Raw genomic sequence first — 15,875 nt, forward strand, 5'->3', positions numbered from 1 at the left:
AGGCCGCCCACAAGGTTTAGGAGTGTGTCTATGGGAATGTTTGACCGTTCTTCCAGAAGCGCATTTGTGAGGTCAGGCACTGATGTTGGACGAGAAGGCCTGGCTGGCAGTCTCTGCACTAATTCTTCCCAAAGGTGTTCTATCGGGTTGAGGTCAGGCCAGTCAAGTTCCTCTACCCCAGACTCGCTCATCCATGTCTTTATGGACCTTGCTTGGTGCACTGGAGAGAGAAAGGGGGAGGGGGAGCAAGAGATTATGAGTAAGAGGGGGAGGGTGAGTGAGAGAGAGTGAGAGAGATGGGGACAGCGAGAGGGGGAGAAAGAGGGGTATGGAGAGAGAGGGGAGGGGGAGAGAGGAGGGGGGTGAGAGAGAGGGGGGAGAGGTGAGTAGAGAGGGGAGGAGGAGAGAGGAGGGGGGTGAGAGAGAGGAGGGGCGGAAAGAGAGAGGGGGACAGGTGAGAAGAGACGGGGAAGAGAGAGAGGGGGGGAGAGAGAGAGGGAGGGAATTTCCGGTTTTGCTTTGGCTCCTGGGAGATCTTGGTCAGCTTGGCACGGCACTGCTCCAGTAACATCTTTGTCCTGTACACGCGACCAGTTTTCCCATCGGAATAAACTCTGAAGGTTTTTCCAACGTAGTTCTGACGAAGTCCGATCTTGAAGAACGCAGTGACGTACAGCACATACAAAAGGACTAGAAAAAGGAAGTTTAATAGCCAGTAGCCAATAGCTTCCATCTCGTACTTGCTTCAGAGCATGCGTCGTTTTCGGTCCTTCGGAACAGCATACAGACTAGCGTTTTTCCCGATAGGAATTGGTTCCGTCGTAAATATTTAGAACATGTTCTATTACTAAGTCCGTCAGAATAAAAAAAAAAAAAAGTCAGATGATTCATACACACGATCGGAATATACAATGAAAAGCTTCCGCCTGACTTTTTTCTGTCGGACATTCCGATTGTGAATTAGTATTGGTGTCTATAGAAATTCTTGGTCAGCTTGGCATGGCGCGGCTCCAGTAACATGAACCACTTTCAGACCGGACCAATTTGCTGGTCAAAGACCAGACCACTTTTTGCGATTCGGCACTGCGTCGCTTTAACTGACAATTGCGCGGTCGTGCGACGTGGCTCCCAAACAAAATTGACGTCCTTTTTTTCCCACAAATAGAGCTTTCTTTTGGTGGTATTTGATCACCCCTGCGGTTTAAATTTTTTGCGCTATAAACAAAAATAGAGCGACAATTTTGAAAAAAATGCATAATTTTTTACTTTTTGTTATAATAAATATCCCCCAAAAATATATAAAAAAACATTTTTTTCCCTCAGTTTAGGCCGATACGTATTCTTCTACATATTTTTGGTAAAAAAAATCGCAATAAGCGATTATTGATTGGTTTGCGCAAAAGTTATAGCGTTTACAAAATAGGGATAGTTTTATAGCATTTTTATTAATAATTTTTTATTATTTTTTTTTACTAGTAATGGCGGCGATCAGCGATTTTTATTGTGACTGCGCTATTGTGGGGGACCCATCGGACATTTTTGACACATTTTTGGGACCATTGTCATTTATACAGTAATCACTGCTATATAAATGCAGTGATTCCTGTGTAAATGACACTGGCAGTGAAGGGGTTAACCAGTGGGTGGCAGTGTAGGGGTTAAGTGTTCCTAGCGGTGTGTTACTAACTGTGGGGGGGTTGGGCTTTCATTTTGTGAACACTGATCTCTGCTCCAATCACATGGAGCAGAGATCAGCGTCACTAGTTGCTAGGCAGAATGGAGAAATGCTGTTTACAACGGCACTTCTCCATTCGGCCACTCCGTGAGACGATCACGGGGATGCCCGCGGCGATCGAGTCCGCGGGTCCCGCGACCGGACTCACGGGGGTCCCGACCAGCGCGGGAGCGCGCCGCCGGCGGCGCGCTCCCGATGGCAGGGCGGCAAATTTAAAGGGACGTACATGTACGCCCATTTGCCTGCCTGTGCCATTCTGTCGACGTACATCGTCGTGCGCTGGTCGGCAAGTGGTTAAACATTGGCGTCTATGGAAAATCTTGGTCAGCTTGGCATGGCAAGCTGACCAAGATTGCACTGCACTGCACATGAAAGAGGGACAGAGGGACATTGTTCCAAATCAGGGACGATCCCTCGAAATCAGGGACAGTTGAGAGCTATGAATTAACCCCAAAAAATGTCCCTATGTTGGTACTTTACCCCATTGAGACTAGTCCAGATCTCTCTTGTTCAATCCCCCCTTTGTTGGCGAGCCTGTGGCCGGGCTGGGAACCTCATGCATACGTTCTGGTCCTGTAGGTGTCTTACAAGCTTTTGGAAATAAAGTATTCCAAATAATTTCTGAAATTATGGGGTTTTATAATACTTCCCACCCTGCAGTCCTGAATCTAGGTATTGATACTGTGCTTTATCATTTGCGCACTGCGGTAACGCGCCTACTCATTGCCGCCAGACTCACAATTGCCAAACATTGGAAAGCCAAGGAGGCCCCTAACTCATCGGAAGTAGTAGCTCTCACCAAACTTCACCCCTCCTATGAGCGTACTTTAGCTGCCTGGAGTGGGGCAACTAACTCGTTTTGATACCCTCTGGGAACCCTGATCTTCATGTATTGCCGATTCTGAAAATTTTATTCCATCCTAATTGTTCTGGATCGTATATATTTATATGGTTCGGCAATTGTGATGTAGTTCGCTGTGTTACCATATGTCCTTTTTTTCTCTTTCTCCATGTTAAGCTGTGGTTTCCATCCTATGTATACCCAATACGGCGATTAGAAAGTTACATAGTTACATAGTAGGTGAGGTGAAAAAAATATTGGTATAAATTCATTGTAAAATAGGAGATAGGCGTCTAAAAAAGCTGCACTGCCATCTAACGGTTTAACTTATTTTCTATGTCTCGGCTATTACACATTTCATTTTTGGAGTTAGTTTGCCACCTAGTGTAATAATATTATACTGCTTCTGTGCATTTTTTGCATATTTTCTTTTTCCTTTTTCTTTTTGTGATCAATCTAAATTTATTACAAAATTAATTATACAACAATAACTAATATACATATGCCAAAGACCATCAAAAAAGCATATTGCAATATAAAAATGTATACCCATTATGGTGGTTAGTTTGTATCTTCTTAAAACCAATAAAGAACTAATGGTAAAAAAAAAAAAAAAAATATATATATATATGTTGTGGAGAAATTAAGACAAGCTTTGATGTTCTTTTTGCTCAGCAGTGGTTTTCTCCTTGGAACTCTGCCATGCAGGCCATTTTTGCCCAGTCTTTTCCTGATGGTGGAGGCATGAACGCTGACCTTAACTGAGGCAAGTGAGGCCTGCAGTTCCTTGGACGTTGTTGTGGGGTCTTTTGTGACCTCTTGGATGAGTCGTCGCTGCACTCTTGGGGTAATTTTTGGCGGCCGGCCACTCCTGGGAAGGTTCACCACTGTTTCATGTCTTCGCCATTTGTGGATAATGGCTCTCACTGTGGTTCTCTGGATTCCCAAAGCTTTGGAAATGGCTTTATAACCCTTTCCAGACTGATAGATCTCAATTACTTTCTTTCTCAATTGTTCCTGAATTTCTTTGGGTCTCGGCATGATGTGTAGCTTTTAAGGATCTTCTGGTGGACCTTACTGTGTCAAGCAGCTCCTATTTAAGTGATACCTTGATTGTGAACAAGTGTGGCAATAATCAGGCCTGGGTGTGGCTAGAGAAATTGAACTCAGGTATGGACAACCACAGTTATAGTATGTTTTAACAAGGGGGGCAATCACTTTTTCACACAGGGCCATGATGGTTTGGATTTTTTTTCACCTTTAATAATAAACACCTTCATTTACAAATTGCATTTTGTGTTTACTTGTGTTGTCCTTGACTATTGTTTAAATTGGTTTGATGTTCCGAAACACTTAAGTGTGACAAACATGCAAAGGAACAGGAAATGAGGAAGGGGGCAAACACTTTTTCACACCACTGTATAAGTATCCATAGATACAAAGTTATACAATAGCTAGTATACATAAGCCAAAGACCATCAAAAATACATATTGCAATATAAAAATGTACATAATATCTAATATATAACTAGGGTTGCCACCTCATCCCTTTAAACCTGAACACATATGAATTACACAGGTTCTGAGGCTATTTTTAATGCAGATAAGGCACCAAGTGAGTTTAATTACCACCTTAATCAGCCACAGAACCTGTGAAATTATTATGCGTTCGGTTTTAAAGGGATGAGGTGGCAACCCTACATATAACATATAAACATCCCACAAGGACCTTTACCCATATGTGGTATGAACTGAAAAAAAAATGTATTGGGTATAGTATACCAGTGCAAGAACCTGTCTCTAATAAGGAATAAAGTGCTACACCGGACCACCCAGATTGTTGGGCCCCTAAAAGACATAGCCATGTCAAATCCTCCTAGTGCCAACAAGATTGTAGTCCATGGTTTAGTAATCCCAATCCTCAATGGCCACATCATATGGAAAGGATGGTAAAGAAGAGGAAAAGAAAAAAAAATAATAAAAAAGGAGAACAAAATAAAAGAGAAGAAAAAGGGAGAAAAAAACAAAGATAAAAAAAGGAAAAAGACAAGGAAAAACTTGGAAAGGGGGAACAAAGGGCAATAGTTAGAGTATAGCAACCAGACCTCACCTCACTCATCCCAACTCTAAGGTTCGGGTCTTACAATTAACCTGTAAGGATATTTTGCATTTCGTAAGATTCCCTGAACATATTTCTTAATAATAAAGCCATCATGAGGGCAAAACAAAGACAACTATTGTTGAGCTCCTTCTTAAAACGCCAATTTCCCGGCTGCCATGATGACCCTCTTGTTTCAATCTTTGGCCACCTTTGGAAACACATATAGCCTATAATAAACCATGGATTTGACATACTCTGAAAGAAAGGGGTATATTTATGACTCAAGGTTCAAATGGGGAAAGATAACAGATGTTCCTTCTATACTAGACCCATCAGCAGTTACATTCTGGGTTCATCTTTTGAAATCTTTGGACACTAGATCAGCAGATTGGGGGTATTTAGGCCCTGTTACCCTAAATATCCTGTTTTGGATTTATTCAGCCAAGTTTTGGGCTCGGCATTATGTGAACCATAAAGATGACCTGTTGTGTTCCAATCTGGGGATCTGGGCGTTTGATAAGTATTTGGTTGCTTTTTCACAGTTTACCTCAGTCTTGGTCTTTCAACCTAGTTTGAATGGACTTAGTATGTTTGGAGCTTTGGGTCATGAATATGCAAATTACTTTCAGAGAACATGAAATCCATGAGTTATTATAAGCTATATGTGTTACCAAGTTTACTTCATGAAGTCATGTATGGCACAAGGTTGGTGTGAAGAAGTTTTCCTGGTGGTAGGACCAAGGCCTCCACGATTCCTGTTATCTATAATTCTATTAGCGCTATTGACCATTAGAGAAACATAGAGGCGAGCCATTAATGGATTAATGTATGACTGCCAGTGTCCATCTATGTTGGTATCCTATGATAAGTTCTGTGACATCCTGTTCTAAGGTATGTATTAGACATGTGCAATTAGTTTAGTTCCGAATTAATTTCTTAACGAATTTCGACAAATTAGTTTATTCGGAATTACCTGAATTAACGAAACCCCGTTTAACAAATTTTTGGGGGAAAATTTGGAAATTCGGAAATTCTAAATTTGGAAATTCGATAAATCTGAAAATTCTAAAATAAGAACAAAAATTCCAAAGACTGAAAATCCAAAAATGTGAATGAAGATCCAAAAATTCGAAAACCCTAAAATTCAAAACTCTGAAATAATAACTAATAATAACTTAGCTATTACTAACTATTAAATTATAGGTATTGGAATTTCCTTTCAAATTTGGCTGTTAGCGATTGTAACAAATACGAATTTATCCTCAGTTATGAATTATCCGAAATAACGAATGCCGCATCTAAACGAATGGAACGTAACAAATTAATAATGATAAATAACAATAATCATAATAATAAAAACTTTTTTATTATAATTATTTATTAGTTTTATCATTTGTTTCTATGCCCTTTCAATTTTGATACTCTATTATTGCTTTATGAATTTTTGCTTGGTCCTTGATACAGTCACTAAATCCAATTAATATATATGTGGTGTATCTATGCTATATGCACTTCAAAAGGATGTTTCTTGTTTATGTTTTGTTATTGCAGCATACAAAAGAGCTTTACCATCAATCTCCTGAAGAAAGTCTAACGAGTGAAACATGTCGAGAGTGGTAGCGCTTTATATGTTTATATCCAATTAATGTATATATCCTGTTGTATGGATGTATTATTGTTTTCCTTTTGTTTTTACTATTTTGTAATTTAATAAAAATCCTTGCTTTTTATATTTCTACTTCTGGTATTCTGATTCATGTACTTGATACCGTTAAAGTCCCGAGGTTCCTTACCTCTCAGCCCCCCCCTTTCTTTGCTCTACTTTGTGGTATCTTTAGTTTGATCTCTTCATCTTTCTTTTTTGATTTTTTATTTATTAGTTTGTTCCATTCCATTTTTCATTATATCAGATAATTCGGAAATTCAGATAAATTCCTATTTGTTACATTGACTAATAGTCAGATTTGAAAGGAAATTCCATTATCTAATATGTAATAGTTATTATTAGTTAGTTATTACTTTGAATTTTTGTTCTTTTTGAATTTTTTAGATTTTTTCTTATTTTTGGATTTTGAGATTTCCGAATGATAGAATTTTAGAAATTACACATTTTTGAAATTACGAATTTATGAATTTATGAATTCTCAAATTTCCAGATTTTAGATTTTTTGGGGGATTTTAGAATTCACAAATTTTTCCAATTAACAAATTTACGAATTTTGATCACAACGCTTGACCCAAATAAAACGAAAACAAACAAATTTTTCGGCAGTGCACATGTCTCGTATGCATACATCAGGACTATAAGGGGATGATACTATACACTGTCACTGTACTAATGACACTGGCTGGGAAGGGGTTAACATCTAGGGCAATAAAAGGGTTAAACATGTACCTAACTATGTGTAATGTGTGTATTATGTGCTGCTTTTACTAACACAGAGCCCTGTGTTGATTGTCAACACAGAGCTCTGGGCTGTGATTGGACACAATGCTTCGGCTTCAACACACATTAAAGCACCTACAATTTCATTAGGTTTTTTTTTATGTGCTTGTGATGCTTCGGTGGCGCTTCAATGAGGCTTTGGTGATGCTTCAATGATGTTTCAGTGTTACTTCAGTGGTGCTTGGATGATGTTTTGGTGATACTTCAAGCAAGCTTTGTCATAGACTTCCATGGAGGCTTTGAAGGCACTTTGATGCACCACTAAAGCGACAAGGGGTATCATTTTTGAAGCAAAGCAAAAGCAAGGTGTAAACAGAACTGTAAGCTGATCATTTTATTTAGTGACAGGTGTTTTGATGGGAACATATTATGTTAAGGGACACTCTGATGGGCACATATTGAGGAAAGGGGAACTCTGATGGGCACATATTGTCAGAGGACTAGCAGAACACAAGCCTGTCAGCGTCAGCGCTTCCCTGTGCGCGTGTGGATTAGAACGGCGTACACGGGTGCGCGATGCGGTGGGTTTGCACATATGGGTGCACAAATTAGTGGGCTCGCGCACTCACAGTACTGCAGGTTGGCACACGCAGGTGCGCGATGCGGCGCAACGGTGGGCGCGCATGCGCACAGCTATGCGCACAACATAATTTCCCCTGGCAGGCCTATAAAAGGCAGCCTTGTGCTCTGTGTTATTGCCGGTTTTTCATTTCAACTCCAGTGTTCCTGTGCAATGCCTGTGTTTCCTGATCCTAACCGTTGTGACCCGGATTGACCTGACTACTCTTGGACCTCTCCTGCATCTGACCCTTGGCTTGCCTCTCAAACCTCTCTTTCTGCTGGATACCTGTGTTTGACCCTCGGCCTCCTCCTGGACTCGTCTCAGCCTTCTCCTTGTGTTTGATGCCCGGCTTGCTGCTTGAATTCTGTGTATGACCCCGGCTTGTTCTCAAGCCTCCGCATCTGTCTGGACTTCCTTGTGCTTGACCCCTTGCCTTCTCCTGCTCCAGGCGCCACTCTCAGCTTCAGGGGTTAGAGCCCCAGCCGGACTTTTATCCAGCCAAGTGTCAAGCCCATCCTGTATGGGCCCTTCTTCTACCAGAAGACCTTCAGCTTACTTCACCTGCTGGCAACCCGTGCCCCTCCGTGCCCCTCCGTGCCCAGTGCCCTCTGTTCCACCTTCAGGGGTACTGTGTACTGAGTTGCAAGGGAAGCCACTCTCAGCAACTTGGCCCTGGTGAGTACTTGACACATATTGTGGAAAGGGGAACACTGATGGCCACATATTGTGGAAAATGACACTCTGAAAGGCACATATTGAGGAAAGGGGAATTCTGATGGGCCCATATTGTGGAAAATGGCACTGTGAAGGGCACATATTGAGGAAAGGGGAATTCTGATGGGCACATATTGTGGAAAATGGCACTGTGAAGGGCACATATTGAGGAAAGGGGAATTCTGATGGGCACATATTGTGGAAAATGGCACTGTGAAGGGCACATATTGAGGAAAGGGGAATTCTGATGGGCACATATTGTGGAAAATGGCACTGTGAAGGGCACATATTGAGGAAAGGGGAATTCTGATGGGCACATATTGTGGAAAATGGCACTCTGAAGGGCACATATTATGTTAAGGAGCACTCTGATGAGCACATATTGTGGAAGGGGGTGCTCTGATTAGCACATATTGTGCAAAGGGGAACTCTGATGGCCACATAATATGTTAAGGGAGACTCTGATGGGCACATATTGTGGAAAAGGGAGCTCTGATGGGCACATTATGCTAAGGGACACTGTGATGAGCACATATTGGGGAAAGGGACACTCTGATGGATGCATACTATGGAAAGGGGCACTCCGATGGGCACATGTGATGGAAAGGGGCACTCTGGTAGGCTTGTGTGATGGAAAGGATCACTCTAACGGGCCCATACTATGGAAATGGACACTCTGATGGGCACATACTATGTAAAGGGACACCCTGATGGGCACATACTATGGAAAGGGGCACTCTGATGGGCACCTACTATGGAAAGGGACACTCTGATGGGCACATACTATGGAAAGGGACACTCTGATGGGCACATACTATGGAAAGGGGCACTCTGATGGGGAAATATGATGGAAAGAGGAACTTTGATGGGGACACCTGATGAAACTTGCCAATAAATATTGTTGAAATGCAATGGAAATTGTGCATTTCTTTTTTTTTTTTTTATATACATACATTGACTACAATCATATAAAGATAATGGTGCACTCATTCATTGGTAGGGATGAGCTTTGTGATCGAGTCGAACATACGTTCGACTCGAACATCGGCTGTTCGCATGTTCGGCGAATACCAAAAGTTATGGGGCGTTCGTGCCAAATTCGTGTGGCGCTCACAGCCCACAATGCACTGCGCCATCGCAGTGCATTGCTGGCTCACGATTGGCCAAGAATGCACTGTGACCCCGCATGCTTGGCCAATCACAGCGCCGGCAGCGAGGAGAACCATGATTGGCAACAGGCAGGATGCCTATGGTCAATCATAGCTCAGGCTGTGTAGTACACGCCCCATACTATATAAGGCCACCAGCGCGGCGGCTTTGTGTAGTGTGTTGGCGCTTGTAGGAGTTAGTGGGTGTTCTCTGTGTACCTTCAACACAGTATACACCGTTCGTTATCGGCCAATTTTGCGTTCTTGCTCTTCTGTAGAGGGTGTTGTCTGCGTGCCCTGACCGCAGTATACACCATTTTATCCATTTTATCCACCTATATAGCTAGCTATATTGCTCTTCTCTAATAGAGCTTGCAGTCAGTTGTAGGAGATTGTGCATGTTGTCTGTGTGCCCTGACCGCACTATACACCATTATATCCACCTATACCAGCACCAGTGCCACCAGCCCAATTTTTCAGCCCCTGTTTAACAGGGGGGTTTAATTACAATTTTTGATGCAATGCTTTGCAGCAGGGCTCATTCCTGCACTACAACTAGAGTATATGGGAGAGGTTGCAGTGTCGTGGCACCAGCACCAGTGTCTAAGGCCCAATTTTTCAATCCCTGTTTAACAGGGGCATGTAATTACAATTCTTGATATAATATTTCACAGCAGGGCCCGTTCCTGTGCCCACTGAGAGTAACTGTGAGGACTTATAGTGTTGTGGCACCAGCACCACAACCACCAAAGGCCCAATTTTTCTACCACTGTTCAACAATGGCATGTAATTACAATTCTTGATATAATCGTTCACAGCAGGGCGCTCCAGCGCCCACCAAGAGTCACTTTGAGGGCTTACAATGTTGTGGCAACACCAACACCTTGTTCCGCCATTTCTGGAGAGCATATAGGGCAGGCCCCTACTTTCAAACATCCAACTTACAAACATCTCCTACTTGCAAATGGAAGGAGACAACAGGAAGTGAGATGAAAAAAGACGGACGGCAAAACAAATTATACAGGGGTGATAACCCTTCCCTATGTTTTCCAAAAAGCTTAAAAATAGATTTTTTTGACTGGAGCTACACTTTAAAAATGTACCAGTTCAAAATTACAATCAGATTCTACTTAACACAACAAACCTACACAGTCCCTGTCTTGTTTGCACCGCCTGTATACTGCTGTTCTGAGTATATAGGGTCTGGGGGCCCCACGTCTTTCCTTTTTTTAATATGGGTACGGGGTTCCCCTTAATATCCGTACAAGACCCAAAGGGGCTGGTAATGGGCAGGGGGGGGGCTACCCATGCCATTTTTCTCAATGATTTTCATCCATGTTGCCGGAACCAGATATAACATTAAAACCGCAAGCAGTTTTAAATGACTTTTTTTCCGTTAAATGTCATTTTGTGCAGGGACTGTTCTAAACACGGGAAACACGTGGCACTTCACAGGCATACTACAGACACCCCACAGGCACCATATTTAAAGGAATATTTCACTTTTTTTTCACTTTAATCATCATTAAAATCAGTGCTCCCGCCAAAACGGCAATTTTTAAAAACATTTTAGGCATTGACCCATGTCCCCTGGGGCAGGAGCCAGGTCCCCAAACCCTTTTTAGGACAGTATCTTGCATATTAGCCATTACAATTAGCACTTTTTATTTCGAACGTTCGAGTCCCATAGACTTCAATGGGGTTCTAACATTCGTACGAATTTGCGGTCCGTTCGAAAGTTCTGATGCGAACCGAAACGGGGGGTGTTCGGCTCATCCCTATTCATTGGACTCAAAAGTCCAAAAAGTGATAGAAAATCCAAATCCCGTGATGATTCTGAGATGAGTGGATATCCCTCTCACTCACAAATGATAAATTCAATCTGTGCCACAAAACACTTGATTTGCAATCACCTCCCACCATCCACCACCCACCTCTGTGTGAATTGGCCGCTCACCTTAGGGGAAGCCCCTTAGGGTCTATTCAAGCCTTTGTGTATAAATATGGGGAGATCTTTGATTATCGTGAACACCAGCTTCAATAGTAGGAACATACACCTCGTATGGAGAATACGATTCTCGATATGCTCAGAATGATATAGAAAACTTTCATTGCACAATACCATTTAAAATCAGGTTTATTATAACTTATATACAAATGTGCACTCACATTTTGCACATCTTGTGAATATTGCAAAAAAAAAAAATATCCAGGTTAAGAGCTCCTCGCCTCCTCACCGCTAAGTCTGAGTGTGCGAGGCACTGGAAGTGATGTGACCTGGCTCCACCCGATGCGTTGCGTCACTTGCCACGTGACTTCTTCAAGGGATCAATGTCTCAATCCTTGTCATAGCACAAACTTGAGATTTAGACTTGGAAGAGAAGAAATTGAACAGAGCTCGAATTTTGATTCATCACCCCTGTTTTATTGTATGTGATTTTCACAGGGTGCAGTACCCAATGGCCACCACCTTCGCCAATACATTTTAATGTAGTTGTTTGTAGCTATACCTGATTTTTCTTATCTTTGTATTTCTACTTGGTGTACTGTTACCTAAGATTCCACTTTATGTTCCCAGTTCATTGTTATTTCATAATCATCTTAAAATATCTAAAGCCATCTTCTTAAAATAGCTAACATTTTTATCCATTTTTAGATAAAGCAGGAAAATCTATATTTATTTTTGTCCCGCTAGGACTGGGGTGTCAAACTCAATTTTATTGCGGGTTGCATCATCATTATAGTTGCCTTCAAAGGGCCGTTTGTATCTGTAAGACTAGATGTCCAAAGCACCCCACCATCAGAAGTCAAGAGTCCTCCACCCTTCCTTACATCACAGTTCACCCCCTTACCTTCCGCTTCTGTTGTGGGCGGAGCTGGGAAATAGAAAGTGCAGCGTCTGGAGGAGGACCAGAGGAGGGCTGGAGTCAGCTGCTGGAGTCTGTTGAATGCTGAGAACAGGGGAGACGGAGGCGAGGGGACGCTGCAGCTACACAGAGAGGGGCAGGATCTCTAGGATCTCTGTTGAGAGGGGGGGGCAAAGATGAGACTCTCTGCGGCTGCACAGAGAAGCGCAGGATCTGGCGGAGGAGTTCTGTTCTCCTTTCTGCTGAGATGGAGTGGGGGCGCAGTTGAGGCCGCATTGAGTGACCTGGTGGGCCAGATTCAGCCCTCGGGTCTTGTGTGTGAGATACGTGTGCTAGGAGGATTTTTCTCTTCCTGTGTATGCTGCCGCCAGTTGCTACAGGACACAGAATTGACATAAGGGCCGGTGGGAGGAACCACAGTGTGTGGTGGGGGTTGTAAGCATTTGGGCAAAATGGGGTCTTTGGGCAAAAAATAGATGTGGAACTACGGATGATTTGGAGAGGGGATTGGAGATTCTTCGTTTTATTTTTTATTTCACTGACAGAGTCACTTTAAGCATTTTGCTGTTCACCATTATCCACCTTTAATATGGCTGACCTTGTCATAATACACCAGCATACTCCTCCTGCTGCCAAGTCACTCTTCTGTTGTCACCTTGCAAAGCCCTCTGGCTTTGATTCCAGATAACAAAGCTGCGTCCTTAGTGTTTCAATCTTGTACTTAATTTGACCCCAACAAGTTTAACCAATTATTTCGTAATCATTTTACTGTAGATAATAAGTATTATTTTGTTCTATATTTTTCCCATTTATAATGACACTAACATTATGATTTTGGTATCTAACTATTGCAAAAACACAGTGGGGGTTATTTACGAAAGGCAAATCCACTTTGCACTGCAAGTGCACTTGGAAGTGCAGTCGCTCTCAATCTAAGGGGTAGATCTGAAATGAGGGAAGCTCTGCTGATTTTATCATCCAATCATGTGCAAGCTAAAATGCTGTTTTTTATTTTCCTTGCATGTCCCCCTCGGATCTACAGCGACTTTACTTCCAAGTGCGCTTGCAGTGCAAAGTCAATTTTCCTTTAGTAAATAACCCCCAGTATCTCACAAAAGTGAGTACACCCCTCACATTTTTGTAAATTTTTTAGGGCTGTTACTGATTACAATTTTCGTGTTTAATTAATCGACTAATTTCGATTAATTATAACGCACATACAGGTCCAACTACTTTTAGCTGACCTCCTTGCATTGTAACTCTGCATTAGTCAGTGGTAAATGTGGTATACACTATATACAATCACCCGACACTAGTTCGTTTCCACAATCCATGACTTAACTTCACTGTCCACACAAATACGTTTTCAATTTAAACTGTAGCACTGACGTAAGTCATTTTTTTTCCACAATAGCGTGACAATCCCTCCTCCTCCGGTCTCACTAATCACTCTCACCTTATGGCATGGACCCCTGTGCAAACAGGTGGTCATGCAAGTGGGTATGAAAAGGGTTAACATGGACCATAAACTTCTCTCACGTCTCCTTAGATCTCAGCAAGGACGCCAGGTCATGGGTAGAAAGAAAAGATCGAAGTGCTCAGCGATAAGTATAAGAATTCATTTTTGTGTTCAAACACAAACTACTCACATAAAGATGATAAAATCACAGCATGTAAAGCCGACAATCCTGTTAGTTCCGTAGGGCAGCAGTGGGTGACGTCATGCGAAGCTCCTCCCCGTACGCGTTACGTTCAATCAGAACTTCAACGTCACAGGACTCCTCCCCCTTTCCCTTCGATAGCAGACAGAGGCATTTGGGGAAGGGGGGAGGAGTCTGCTGAGACGGCGGAGAGGTGAATATCGATCAAAATTGTTTTGATCAATCAAAAAAATTAACGATTATTCGAGGAATTAATCTTTAATTTCCACAGCCCTAAAAAAAATAATTATATCTTTTCATGTGACAACACTGAAGAAATGACACTTGTCTACAATGTAAAGTAGTGAGTGTACAGCTTGTATAACAGTGTAAATTTGCTGTCCCCTCAAAATAACTCAACACACAGCCATTAATGTCTAAACCGCTGGCAACAAAAGTGAGTGCACCCCTAAGTGAAAATGTCCCAATCTGCCCAATTAGCCATTTTCCCTCCCCAGTGTCATGTGACTCGTTAGTGTTACAAGGTCTCAGGTGTGAATGGGGAGCAGGTGTGTTAAATTTGGTGTTATCGCTCTCACTCTCTCATACTGGTCTCTGAAAGTTCAACATGGCACCTCATGGCAAAGAAACTCTCTGAGGATCTGAAAAAAAAGAATTGTTGCTCTACATAAAGATGGCCTAGGCTATAAGAAGATTGCCCAGACCCTGAAACTGAGTTGCAGCACGGTGGCCAAGACCATACAGCGGTTTAACAGGACAGGTTTCACTCAGTACAGGCCTCGCCAGATTATGCACAAGAAAGCCCACAAACAGTTTGCTATAGACAAGCAGACTAAGGACATGGATTACTGGAACCATGTCCTGTGGTCTGATGAGACCAAGATAAACTTATTTGGTTCAGATGGTGTCAAGTGTGTGTGTGGGGGCAACCAGGTGAGGAGGACAAAGACAAGTGTGTCTTACCTACAGTCAAGCATGGTGGTGGGAGTGTCATGGTCTGGGGCTGCATGAGTGCTGCCGGCACTGGGGAGCTACAGATCATTGAGGGAACCATGAATGTCAACATGTACTGTGACATACTGAAGCAGAGTATGATCCCTTCCGTTCACAGACTGGGCCGCAGGGCAGTATTCCAACATGATAACCACCCCAAACACACCTCCAAGACAACCACTGCCTTGCTAAAGAAGCTGAAGGTAAAGGTGATGGACTGGCCAAGTATGTCTCCAGACCTAAACTCTACTGAGCATCTGTGGGTCATCCTCAAACGGAAGGTGGAGGAGCGCAAGGTTTCTAACATCCACCAGCTCTGTGATGTCATCATGGAGGAGAGGAAGAGGACTCCAGTGGCAACCTGTGAAGCTCTGGTGAACTTCTTGCCCAGGAGGGTTAAGGCAGTGCTGGAAAATAATGGTGGTCACATAAAATATTGACACTTTGGGCCCAATGTGGACATTAATGGCTGTGTGTTGAGTTATTTTGAGGGGACAGCAAATTGACACTGTTATACAAGCTGTACACTCACTACTTTACATTGTAGACAAGTGTCATTTCTTCAGTGTTGTCACATGAAAAGATAGAAGAAAATATTTACAAAAATGTGAGGGGTGTACTCACTTATATGAGGTACTGTATTAACAAATAAAATAAGGGGATGGAGATAAGTGGAGATGATAAGGATTAATAAGGGTTGGCATACGCCCTGGGTACTTGGTGACGTTTTTTAGGGCACACCTAACATGTTATGGGGCCTTTTTATAAAGGTTTAAAATGTGACCATACCACTTTCTTTTTTTTTTT

The sequence above is a fragment of the Lithobates pipiens genome, unplaced genomic scaffold (assembly GCF_037356315.1).
Source record: "Lithobates pipiens isolate NorthernLeopardFrog02 unplaced genomic scaffold, aLitPip1_a1.2 Scaffold_19, whole genome shotgun sequence".
NCBI lineage: Eukaryota > Metazoa > Chordata > Amphibia > Anura > Ranidae > Lithobates > Lithobates pipiens.